The following is a 12,656-nucleotide window of genomic DNA, read 5'->3' on the forward strand; positions in this document are numbered from 1 at the left end:
TTTACTGGTCACAGAAAATCATGTCTCTCACTCATACAGACATTGATTGGTGTAGTCCTGACAACGACGAAACCAAGATCATTTTCAGTTGCGGAAGTTTCCCCAACATACCCCTTATTGGAACTAAGGGAGGAATTAGTTACAATCCAGCTTTAGCCCGTCGTCAATACGGCTATCCTATGAAAAACATTCCAAGTAACATCCAATTGGAGGGTCTGTTCTTTAAGAACATCGACGATCATGGCAACATGCTGAAGAAAGAAATTGTCCAAGCCTGGCGTCTTGTTCACAGTAAAGGGAGAAGATTGTTAGGAAAACATCTTTGCATCTCCCTGGATCCTTACCTTCAATGGGTACGCGTCAGAGCATTCAAGCTCAGGATGCCATATCAACATCAAGAACCTATTCCCTTAAGGGAACCAATTTACCTTTTCTCCACCGATGTTGAAAAACTTCAAGTGGCATTAAACAAAGTATGCCAAGAAAGGAATGCTTGGAGGAACAAGTATCGAATTGTCAACACGGAAAATGTTGAAATTCAGAACATCCTAAGAAGGAAGGATGAGTTACTTGAAGTACTCGATCGACAAGTGACACAAACGTCACTTTCTCATCATATCCCTCCTGCTTCCTGGATCATCGATCAGCTCACGTCAGAGAACGCTCAGCTCAAGAAACAGAAGAAGATGTTAGAACGTGAAGTCGGCTCTTCGTCAAAGTTTTAGAGTCCTTTCTCTCAGTTTCTCTGTATTTCCATTTTCAAAGTGTGTAAAAACGGCGTTTTCGCTTAATTAATAAAAGTGTGATGTTTCATAACGTAATTATGGTGTTTCCTTGAAAAATAATTAACTTAATTGCATATCATACATCGCTTTAGTCGTACGCACTGACACGAGAATTGTCGCGGATCTAATAGTCACTTTCCTTTCTCCAGAAAGAGAGGAGGAGAAGGAGGTGAACCAAGACTTTCAAGCTGTCTCATCCATACAACACTCGTTCAAGTCGCAAGAAAAGAATGGAAGACTTTGAGCAAGAGAATGAAGAACTCAGGGAAGAGATTAATACTCTCAAAGGTACTGTTGAAAGGCTCAATAGTATGGTAGAAGCCCTGGTAGTTGCGCAGAATCGACCAACGCCAGAAGAACCACAAAGGACTGTGGTTTCCGAGATTGTTTCTACTCCTATTCCTCAGTATACCATGCCGCCTGATCGACCTTGGGGCATGCCGTATAACTTTACTCCAGAAGGGTACATACCTCCAGCTTCTGAAGCTCCAAAAGTCACCATGGATATGCGTCCACCGGAGGGTTACAAACCTCTGGAAATTGAAGTTCCAAGAACAACGGCAATGGGTTTCGCACAACAAAATGCTGAGATTCCAAGATCTGCTGTCATGGCTTCTCCACAGCCCATTATGCATACTTTTCCCCCGCAAGGCGGACAAGTATATCATCACGCTCCAAGTGAGGATGCTGGCGTGTATGAAAGATTGGACGAGTTCCAAGAACAGTTTCTGCAAATGCAGAAGGAACTCAAGACTCTCCGAGGACAAGATCTATTTGGAAAGAATGCTGCAGACCTCTGTCTGGTTCCAAATGTTAAGATTCCTCACAAATTCAAAGTACCAGAATTCGAGAAGTATAAAGGGAATTCATGCCCACAAAGTCATCTTGTGATGTACGCTCGAAGAATGTCAACTCAGACTGATAATCAACAATTGCTCATTCATTATTTTCAAGACAGCCTGACTGGTGCTGCACTCAAATGGTACATGAACTTGGACAGTTCAGAGATTCGTACTTTTCGAGACCTCGGAGAGGCCTTCGTCAAACAGTATAAGTACAATCTGGATATGGCTCCCGACAGAGATCAACTCCGGGCCATGACTCAAAAGGATAGAGAAAGCTTCAAGGAATACGCTCAGAGATGGCGTGAAGTTGCTGCTCAAATTTGTCCACCACTTGAAGAGAAAGAAATGACAAAAATCTATCTCAAAACTTTGAGTCCATTTTACTACGGACGAATGGTTGCAAGTGCACCAAGTGACTTTACCGAGATGGTAAACATGGGTGTACGTTTAGAAGAAGCAGTTCGGGAAGGACGCTTGAACAAAGAACCAGAATCTTCTGTTGGTCCAAGGAAGTATGGAAGTTCTTTCCAGAAGAAAAAGGATCAAGATGTCAGCAATGTTTTGCACAAAATCAAGAAGAAATTCCAACCTCAAGTTGCAGCAATAACTCCGGTTGTTAACTCAGCGCCAGCTTATCAACCTCAGGTCTCGCAACAACAAATTCAACAAAGGTCGCAGCAACCTCAGCAACAGGTTCGACCTCCAAATTACAACAATCGGGCTCCAAGGTATCCAGCCTTTGACCCCGTACCAATGCCGTATGCAGAATTGTTTCCAACATTACTGGCAAAAGGACTCATTCAGACAAGAAGTCCTCCAAATCCTACAAACAGTTCCTCACCATGGTATAAGGCTGACCAATCTTGTCCCTATCATCAGGGGGCACCAGGTCACAATATTGAGAACTGTTTCTCTTTCAAGATTGACGTCCAACGATTAGTGAAGAGCGGAATGCTATCCTTCAAAGATACTAATCCAAACGTCCAAGCAAATCCTTTGCCGCAGCACAAAGAAGCTTCAGTAAATCTGATAGATCAGCACCCCAACGTCATTCAAATCTACGACATTCGTCAGATAGGGGAAAATCTTGTCAAGATGCACGCTAAACAAGCTGGGTACGGTCATGTACCACCTCACAACTACTTCACATGTGAAATTTGTCCAAAGAATAATCAAGGATGTGCCGTAGTTCAAGCTGCATTACAAGAACAAATGGACTTGGGATGGATTCAACATATCCGAGTCAGAACTGAACATGACATCAACATGGTTCAAGGATGTCCAGGAGAATACAAAATCTACAAAGTTGAAGACCTTGAAGGATCGGTAGTCAGGTTCCACAAAACTTTAAATGGACTTGCCTACTTTGGAACAGATTTCCACGCTTACAGTAGATGCAGAATCTGTCGAAGAAATTCACGAGGATGTTTACGTGTTCGCAACGATATTCAGAAGTTGATGGATGACAATACCATTACTGTTCTTGCCAACAGAGAAGATGATGAAGTCTTTACCGTATCTCCTCAAATTAATCAAGGTGAACCTATGCAAGTTAAGTATGACAGCAGGAAAACAGCAGTTGCACCGCTAGTCATCTACTTACCAGGTCCTGTACCGTATGAGTCCAGCAAGGCTATACCATACAAGTACAACGCTACATTCATTGAAAATGGTAAGGAAATACCATTACCGTCTGTTGTCAACATTGCTGATGTTAGTCGAGTCACCAGAAGTGGACGAGTCTTCAACAGAACGACAGAAAATGTGGAGAAACCTTCGGAGGAAGTACCACATAGGCAAGACAATCTTCCGACCAATGCTGTTCAAGCGAAAGAAAATGATGAGATCTTGAAGTTAATCCAGAGGAGTGAATACAACATTGTAGATCAATTACTACATACTCCGTCTAGGATATCTGTTCTTTCCCTGCTATTGAGTTCTGAAGCTCATAGGGAAGCTCTACAGAAAGTTTTGGAACAAGCTTTCGTAGAACCAAGTGTTACTATAAGCCAATTCAACAACATCGTTGCCAACATCTCTGCGGGAACTAGCCTAAGTTTCTGTGACGAAGATCTTCCTGAAGAAGGGGTGGACCACAATCTTCCACTTCACATCTCAGTTGGCTGCATGGGTGATACGCTCACAGGAGTCCTAATAGACAATGGATCCTCTCTCAACGTCATGCCTAAATCAACATTATCAAGATTATCTTTCGAAGATTACCCTCTAAGAAAAAGTCATGTCATCGTCAAAGCATTTGATGGATCAAGGAAGTCAGTTTTCGGAGAAGTAGATCTTCCCATAACTATTGGACCTCAGACGTTCAAAATCACTTTCCAAGTTATGGATATTCCAGCACAATACAGTTGTTTGCTAGGTCGCCCATGGATTCATGAGGCTGGGGCAATTACTTCAACACTTCATCAGAAACTGAAGTTCATAAGGAATGACAAATTGGTAACCGTATGTGGAGAACGAGCTCTGATCGTCAGCAACCTGTCATCATTCTCCGACATAGAACCAAAAGAAGTTGTTGGAACTAAATTCCAAGCACTTTCCTTGGACAAAGGAAAGGAGAAAGCAGCGTCTATTTCTTCATACAAAGATGCAATCCAAGTTGTAAAGGATGGCACTACCAGTGGTTGGGGGCACATTAATATTCCTACCAACAACAAGAACAGAACGGGAATTGGATTCTTTCCGACATCATCAAAAAATATTCCAGGGATTGAAGTAGTTCTCCCTATTCAAGAAACTTTCTGCAGTGGAGGTTTTCTTCAACCTGTTCAACAAACAGTCAATACCATCGGTATGGAAAACACCGATGAAGAGGAATGGTTATCCTATCTTAACAAAGCAGGATATATCTCCCTATCAGAGTCTGATCCACCTTGCTGTTATCCGACTAAAGGATCTGAAAGTAAGACTCAACCAAGCAGTGATGAAGTTACTGACAGCTTCACCACCAGAAGTCATGGTTCATCAGAAGAAGTTCCTCCTATCCCCGAAGAGACTTGGGATACATTAGGAGAACCAAGCGGAAAATTCGACTACATGGTGAAATACTCCGCTCCTGAAAGTTCAAGAATCTCTCTTGAAGATATTGTTCCAACTGGATGGAACAGTGATTTTGAGTACCTCTCTCAGCCAAAAGAGATGTATAACCCTTGCTATTCATCATCATCTACTGGTGAAGTCATCATTGAGGATTATATCCCCAAGTCACCTTCCGAGGCTAAGGATTTAGAGTTCACATATCTAGTCAATGCCATCTTGGGAGAAGAGCAAGACCAAAGTACAGAAGAGGATGATCTCGAAAGTGTCTCCGACAACGAGTCTCTCCATTCAGAAGATTGGAAGTTTCCTCAAAAGAAAGTTCGACATACTCCACTTGGAAAGGGGTATGCTCACACCGCTCAGTCTGCTGAAGTAGAAGAAGATCGTCTGAGTGTTGCAAAGACAGTGGTTGGTAAATCAAGACCTACCACGGGCCAGCTTAAGCCTAAGGTTCCAGATTACTTAGTGCACAATGGGGTTCGCCACTACTGGACAGCTGTTGAAGTTTCAACTGTTGTTCGCACTCCTAAGTAGGAACTTTCACCGTTATTTTGTCCTCTCACCATAGCCCAGGGTGAAGAGATGTTTCATAGGGCTTTGCATTTTACTATTTCTTAGGAAAATGTCCCTCTTTGCTTCGCCCAAAGCAATAGAGTTTTGTTTTATAGGGTCTTTGTTTCAAGAAATGACTGTCAATAAATAAAAATGTCATTCTGTTCATTCGTTTAGTTTTCCCTTTTCTTTTTTCGGAAATTGGTAATCCTAAAAAACACCCTTAAAAAACATCAAAAATTTCATTAACTGCATACACCGAGTCTTCCCTCGTTGTCTAAATAAAACTTATCACACATATGCAGATTAATCATAAAATACCCCGTTGAAACGTGCGACCGTATGACTTCTCCAAGCTTTGAGTTTCCTGTATTCGAGGCAGAGGAAGAAGAAGACGAAGAAATATCAAAGGAAATTTCACGGTTACTTCAACAAAAGGAAGAGGCCATTCAGCCATACAATGAGCCTCTAGAAATTATTAACCTTGGTTCCGATGGAAACAGAAGAGAGGTTAAGATTGGAGCTTCGCTCAGTTCAGAGATCAGAGAGAGTTTGATACAGCTACTCAAAGAATTCTCAGATGTCTTCGCTTGGTCTTATCAAGATATGCCAGGGTTGGATACCAGTATAGTGGAGCATCACTTGCCGTTAAAAGCAGAATGCCCTCCGGTCAAGCAAAAATTGAGAAGAACTCATCCGGAGATGGCCATGAAAATCAAAGAGGAAGTTCAAAAGCAGATCAACGCAGGTTTCCTCGTCACTTCAGAATACCCTCAGTGGTTAGCTAACATTGTTCCCGTTCCTAAGAAAGACGGAAAAGTCCGCATGTGCGTCGACTACAGAGATTTGAACAAAGCTAGCCCTAAGGATGATTTTCCTTTACCACATATTGATATGTTGGTAGACAGTACAGCAAAATCCCAAGTTTTCTCATTCATGGACGGATTTTCAGGATATAACCAAATCAAAATGGCACCTGAAGACATGGAAAAAACAGCTTTCATCACCCCCTGGGGCACGTTCTGCTACCGTGTTATGCCTTTTGGACTAAAGAACGCAGGGGCAACTTATCAAAGAGCCATGACTACGCTTTTCCACGACATGATGCATAAAGAAGTGGAAGTCTATGTGGACGACATGATTGCCAAATCAGAAAATGAAGAAGATCACATACAGAATTTGACAAAGTTATTTCAACGCTTACGGAAGTTTCAGCTTCGCCTGAACCCCAACAAGTGTACCTTTGGTGTCTACTCAGGAAAACTCCTTGGTTTCATTGTCAGCAAACGAGGAATTGAAGTAGATCCAGACAAAGTCAGGGCAATTCAAGAAATGCCTTCGCCCAGAACCGAGAAACAAGTTAGAGGATTTCTTGGACGTCTGAATTACATCTCGAGATTCATATATCTCATGACTGCAACTTGCGCTCCTATTTTCAAACTTCTACGGAAAAATCAAAGTTGCGTCTGGACAGACGATTGTCAGAAAGCGTTCGACAGCATTAAGGAATATCTGCTCGAACCACCCATCTTGTCTCCTCCAGTGGAAGGAAGACCTTTGATAATGTACTTAACCGTCTTAGAAGACTCCATGGGTTGTGTCCTTGGACAGCAGGACGAGACAAAAAGAAAAGAGCATGCCATCTACCTGAGCAAGAAATTCACTGACTGTGAATCCCGCTTGTCATACCCCAAATTTGTCCTACCCTTTAATTTCTAACTGGCTTTAGCTTCCCATTTCATATGCATACCTCCATTAGGGCATTTGCATAGCTTTGCATTCATTCATTAAATAAAACATATAAAAGCTTGGGATCAAGGATCATGGAGAAAACTAGGTTCTCACATTGGTGTGGCATAAGTTTTATTTTCCTCAAAAGGAGGCTTGATCTTCTGTCAGAAGATAATGATTGGTTCAGTCCTTGAAAAAGCACTTCATCAGAGGATTTCTATTCACATGGAGTGTCTTGACTTAAGGCTTATTTCCCTAGGCGCAGGTTGGTCTCGGTATGGTTGAGAACGCCTAGTGATTCAATTGGAGATGCTATTGATATATTGACAAAACGGACGTGTGGAGATTATTGGCAAAGTGGTTGACCTTTTTACTATACTAATGTGATCTATACCTTTGGTTACCATTCCACCTGGTTGGTTCTACTCGAATTTGCAAAGGGGGGAGGAGATTGAATTAACTACTCGGGGGACAAAGCTTTTTACAAAGTCAAAGTATCATGGCTTCGGGTTTCATTACATCATCATGCCGCTAATGCCGTTTCAAAATCAAGGAAAAGAGATATGCAATTTGGGGAAGAAAGTTTGTTTTGAATACTCGGGTTTATACCTTCGAATTCAAAAGCTAGCAAGGCGGAAGACATTATTATGCTAGCAGTAGCACAAAGATATTTCAAGATTCAAATTAGCATCATCACTGTATCAAAACCATTTGCAAAAGTGTTCCATTACAAACATCCTGCTACTTTACCAAGGTCATTACAAAGCTAAAAGTGAAATTACAAGAAAATGAGTTATTAGAGATTACAAGAACTTGACACATTCTGATCTAAGTTGACTTTTAATCAACTGTTGACCTTTTGGTCAAACAGTTGACCAAAGTCAACGCATCAATCCTAGACCTCTCTTCGGGTTTATCTTCAAGTCATCGCCAATTTTTCTCATCCCTCAATATTGCTGTCCCTCTTATACCATTATGCTCTCATGACTTCAAATCATGCATAGGTCTCCATGACTGCGAAGGTAATCTCATGCTATATCACAGACTTGCAAACATCACCACATAGTCATAAACTATACCTGCATTCACAACAAAAACCGTTTCAGTGCATCAAACCACAGTACCACACATCTACATACAATCAGAACATACACACATTAACCACACCTTTCAATCCCCACCAAAAACAGTTTCAAAATAAACACTTTCAGCTATACACACACTTAACCAATCCTGCATAATTGTGTTTAACCAAATTCCAAAACAATACACATACCAGCCCCTGCCACATTCAGTCATCAAAAATCCCCAAATCTCTTCTAAACTACCAAGTTGTCCATTTACCAAACTAATTGATTTTCTAAGCTTAGCCACATGTTCACATCAATTCCTACTAACAAGTTTCCTGACAGCATTTCATTAACTCATAACTAAACCCACAATTAAACCAGAAAACAGAGTTATAACTAACAGCCATACAAACAAAACCTGCATAGTTCAAAAACAGCCTTCAACTAACCCCAACCTCACATAACCACCTCCAAAAATCAGTTACACAATAGTTAACATCTAACTGAACCTCCCCCTAACTAACCTGTCCAACTTTCAATAACCAACTCATAACAGAAAAGCCATCATGTAACTACCAAAAATCAGTTACAAACTCAACAGAATTCATAACTACCTCCTAACCACCCTCTAGCCAACTTTGTAACAAACCCTAACACTCTAACAGAATTTAACTGAAACGGTTAACAGAAAACAGAGTAGAAAACTAACCTTTCACCCCTATATATCATCAGCATCCCACTCTCTTCACTTCTCTTCGTCATTTTCACTTCCTCACCATAATCGCACCGCAACCCTGCTTCCATTATCACACTTCACATTCATTCTTCACCACCATTCTTCTCACTGACCACCATCTTTCTTCATCCACCAGCCTCCATCACATCTTCAACCTCATCATCATCGTCAACAGAAAAGAAACAGAAATGAGAAGAGGAGAAAGTTAACAGAGAAATTTAACAGAAAACTGAGAGAACTAAAAACCAAAACCTGACTTCAGAGTCAAACTTCCACGGATCCTCATCTTCCTCCCTTCATCAATCACTAACTGCACCTCAACCTTCATCTTCCTCTCGATTCTCTCTTCATTTTTCTCACCATCTTCATCTTCTCTCTTCCTTCATAGTCTTCATTCACCAACAAAAATTCAGAAAAATCTAGATTCCATTTATATGTTCAGAGGAGAATAACAGAAGGAGATAACTAACCATAACGAGTTGCTCTCGATCGAGGAATCTCTCTGAACCTTCACGTAATAGTCATCAACAATCTTCATCCACGTGAAGAATCAAGAGGAGTGGCATCGTCTCCGTATCACTCTTCGCGATTCAATCTTCAAGAAACCTTCAATCTCCAGCCATCAATCTTCACACGATTCACCATCTCTACTACTTCAATCTTCAGTCAACAATCCGCCGTTGCTTCATCACCTCGGCAACATCGGTGATTTAACGCATACATAAGGCTCGATTGAAGAAAAGAGTTCTTCAACTGCGTCGGTCGTCTGAGAGAGATGGAAGCGGAGAGCTTGATCGAGAGATGAAGAAAGCCTGAGAGTGAGAGACGTCGGAGAGGAAACGAAATTGAGAGATCGAAGGAAGAGATGAAGGTGGTCGGTTATATGAATTGCGGCGGCGGTGACGTATGGATGCGGCCGCTCGAAGTAGACGACTTCTCCGGCGCCGTTAGTGTTGAGACGGAAGGGAGAAGATGAGATCTTCAGAATTCCAATAGTCACAGGTAACGAACCCTAACCCCTTTTCTTTTCTATTTTTTAATTTTAATTATAATTTTCCTTTTTTATTAAAATTGTAAAATCTGGAAATATGTTCATGGACCTCATGCCTGGGCCTGATCACTAGTCCACACCCCCTTTAGCCCGTCACCATCATTTTGCATACAAAATAGGAACAAAATATGAAAACAGTCTTTGGGGCCTATACTGGTTTGTTCTTTACACCCCAAGGCCCATAGTTCTTTTTCTGTAATCTAAAACTACAACAAAAACTGTTGGGCCATTGATTGGGCCCTGCGCCCAGGATTACTGACTGCACCACCATTTTCAGTTTCACACCTCCCTGAGCCCATATTAATTCATGTCAAATTTAGTTTTTCATATAGTCCTTTTTCCTATCATTTTTAGTTGAAAAACCTGATAAAAATCATTTAACTTTTGTTAGATTTTTAGATAATAACAACATTGAGAATCATATTTTTTTTGCTCGATTTTTAGGTATGACATAAAACCTCATAAAAATACTAGTTTAGGATTATTAGTATTCAGATTTTTTAGTACAATTTAGGCTTGAATTAAGATTTCCTTAAACACTCATAAAAATAGTATATTTTTAGTTAATTTTTGTACTAATACTTGAATTGCTTCTCTTATGCTTTTGTATCATTTTCATGCTATTTGTGTATAATTGTTGTGTGACTTTGGTTACTTGTTTTTGGCCTTATCTTAGGCCTATTTTGTTGATACCATTTTAATGCTTCTTTTAGAATCTATCCCATGTTAACATTAGGATTTAGACTTGTATAGACAACTTAGACTAGAATTTAGATATAGTTCCCTATTGCATTCTTTTTTCTTTTTAACTTTAAAATGCATTAATAAAAGGAAGATGCGAATCACATTAAGCAAGTGATAGAGAAATGAGTGGGATTCATTCCCTAATCTATTTCTCAATCGCTTAGTGGCATAGAAATGAGTGGGATTCATTCCCTAATCTGTTTCTCAGTCACTACTTAATGGGAGAGAAACGAGTGGGATCCATTCCCTAATCTGTTTCTCAAACATTAATTAATGGGAGAGAAATGAGTGAGATTCATTCTCTAATCTGTTTCTCAAACATTACATAATGGGATGGAAGTGAGTGGGATTCATTCCCTAATCTGCTTCTCGATCATTATACATTTTATGTGATTCGGATCACAAAGCAAACTCCCTTAAAAAACACACAACCAAAAACACTTTAAAACATCTAACAATGGTTCAGACTAAAGCAAAGTAGAGAAAGTGGTGAGTGGCCCGGTATTGGGTACTGTTCATCACTCATCTACCCTAAAAGACACAAACCAATCTCTTTTCCTTTTGCCTCTTTGGCACCTAAGGGCACCGTTATCTCCGCTCCATTGCATCCTAGGCGATCCCTTATGCAAGAGCGCGAGCGTTAACGCCGCCCAATTAAAAAACACGAAAACAAACAGAAAATCTTTAGCCGAGCTACGGTAACTCTGATTCCTGAAAAGGATACGTAGGCAGCGGGGTAGGGCCCGTGCGAGTACAATTCTTTATTTTCCCTACATTTTGCATTCATTTCGCATTTAGACATAGACATAGATACACACCCTTTAGATAGAAACAAACATAGGTGGATACCATCGAGTACGATGGGCGTGAGGGGTGCTAGCACCTTCCCCTCGCGTAACCGACTCCCGCACCTAGATTCTCTGGTCGCAAGACCCTGTTCCTTCCTTTGTTAGGTTTTCTGATATTCCTTTCCCTTATGGGATAAATATATTGGTGGCGACTCTGTTCTTTTTTTCGCGAGCGTGCGACACCGCTACTCCATGCTCGAGAAGACGTGTTGTGCTTTGGCCTGGGCTGCCAAGCGTCTCCGCCAGTACATGATTCGACATACTACTTGTTTGATCTCTCATATGGATCCGATCAAGTACATCTTTGAGAAGCCTGCTTTAACCGGGAGAATTGCCCGTTGGCAGATGTTGTTATCAGAATACGACATTGAGTATCACGCACAGAAAGCCGTGAAAGAAAGCATTCTAGCTGAACACCTGGCTCACCACCCACTCAATGGTCATGAATCAACCAGTTTTGACTTTCCGGACGAGGACGTCATGTACCTCAAGATGAAAGATTACGACGAGCCACTACCGGACGAAGGACCTGAGATAGGATCCCAGTGGGGCTTGATCTTTGACGGAGCTGTCAATGCTTATGGACGAGGAATTGGGGCAATCATTGTTACACCTCAGGGTACCCATATTCCATTTACCGCCAGATTAACTTTCAAATGCACAAACAATGAGGCCGAATATGAAGCTTGCATCATGGGTCTCGAAGAAGCCATGGATCTAAGAATCAAACACTTGGATGTATACGGAGATTCTGCTTTGGTCATCAATCAAATCAAAGGAGAATGGGAAACACGCCAACCAGGGCTAATTCCTTACAAAGACTACGCGAGAAGATTGTTACCATTCTTCGACAGGGTAGATTTTCATCACATTCCTCGTGAAGAAAACAACTTGGCTGATGCATTAGCCACACTCTCTTCCATGATTAGGATAAATCATTGGAATGACATTCCTCGGATCGATGTTATGCGCCTGGATAGGCCCGCTCATGTGTTCACAGTAGAAGCAATCATCGACGACAAACCGTGGTATCACGACATCAAGAACTTTCTTCAAAAACAAGAGTACCCTCTTGGGGCGTCAAAGAAAGATAGAAAGACTTTGAGAAAGTTAGCTTGTAGATTCTTCCTGAATGAAGATGTTCTGTACAAGAGAAACTTCGACATGGTTCTACTCAGATGCGTTGACAGAAAAGAAGCAGAAATACTCATGAGAGAAATACATGAAGGTTCCTTTG

This window comes from Vicia villosa, linkage group LG3, assembly GCF_029867415.1.
Source record: "Vicia villosa cultivar HV-30 ecotype Madison, WI linkage group LG3, Vvil1.0, whole genome shotgun sequence".
Lineage (NCBI taxonomy): Eukaryota > Viridiplantae > Streptophyta > Magnoliopsida > Fabales > Fabaceae > Vicia > Vicia villosa.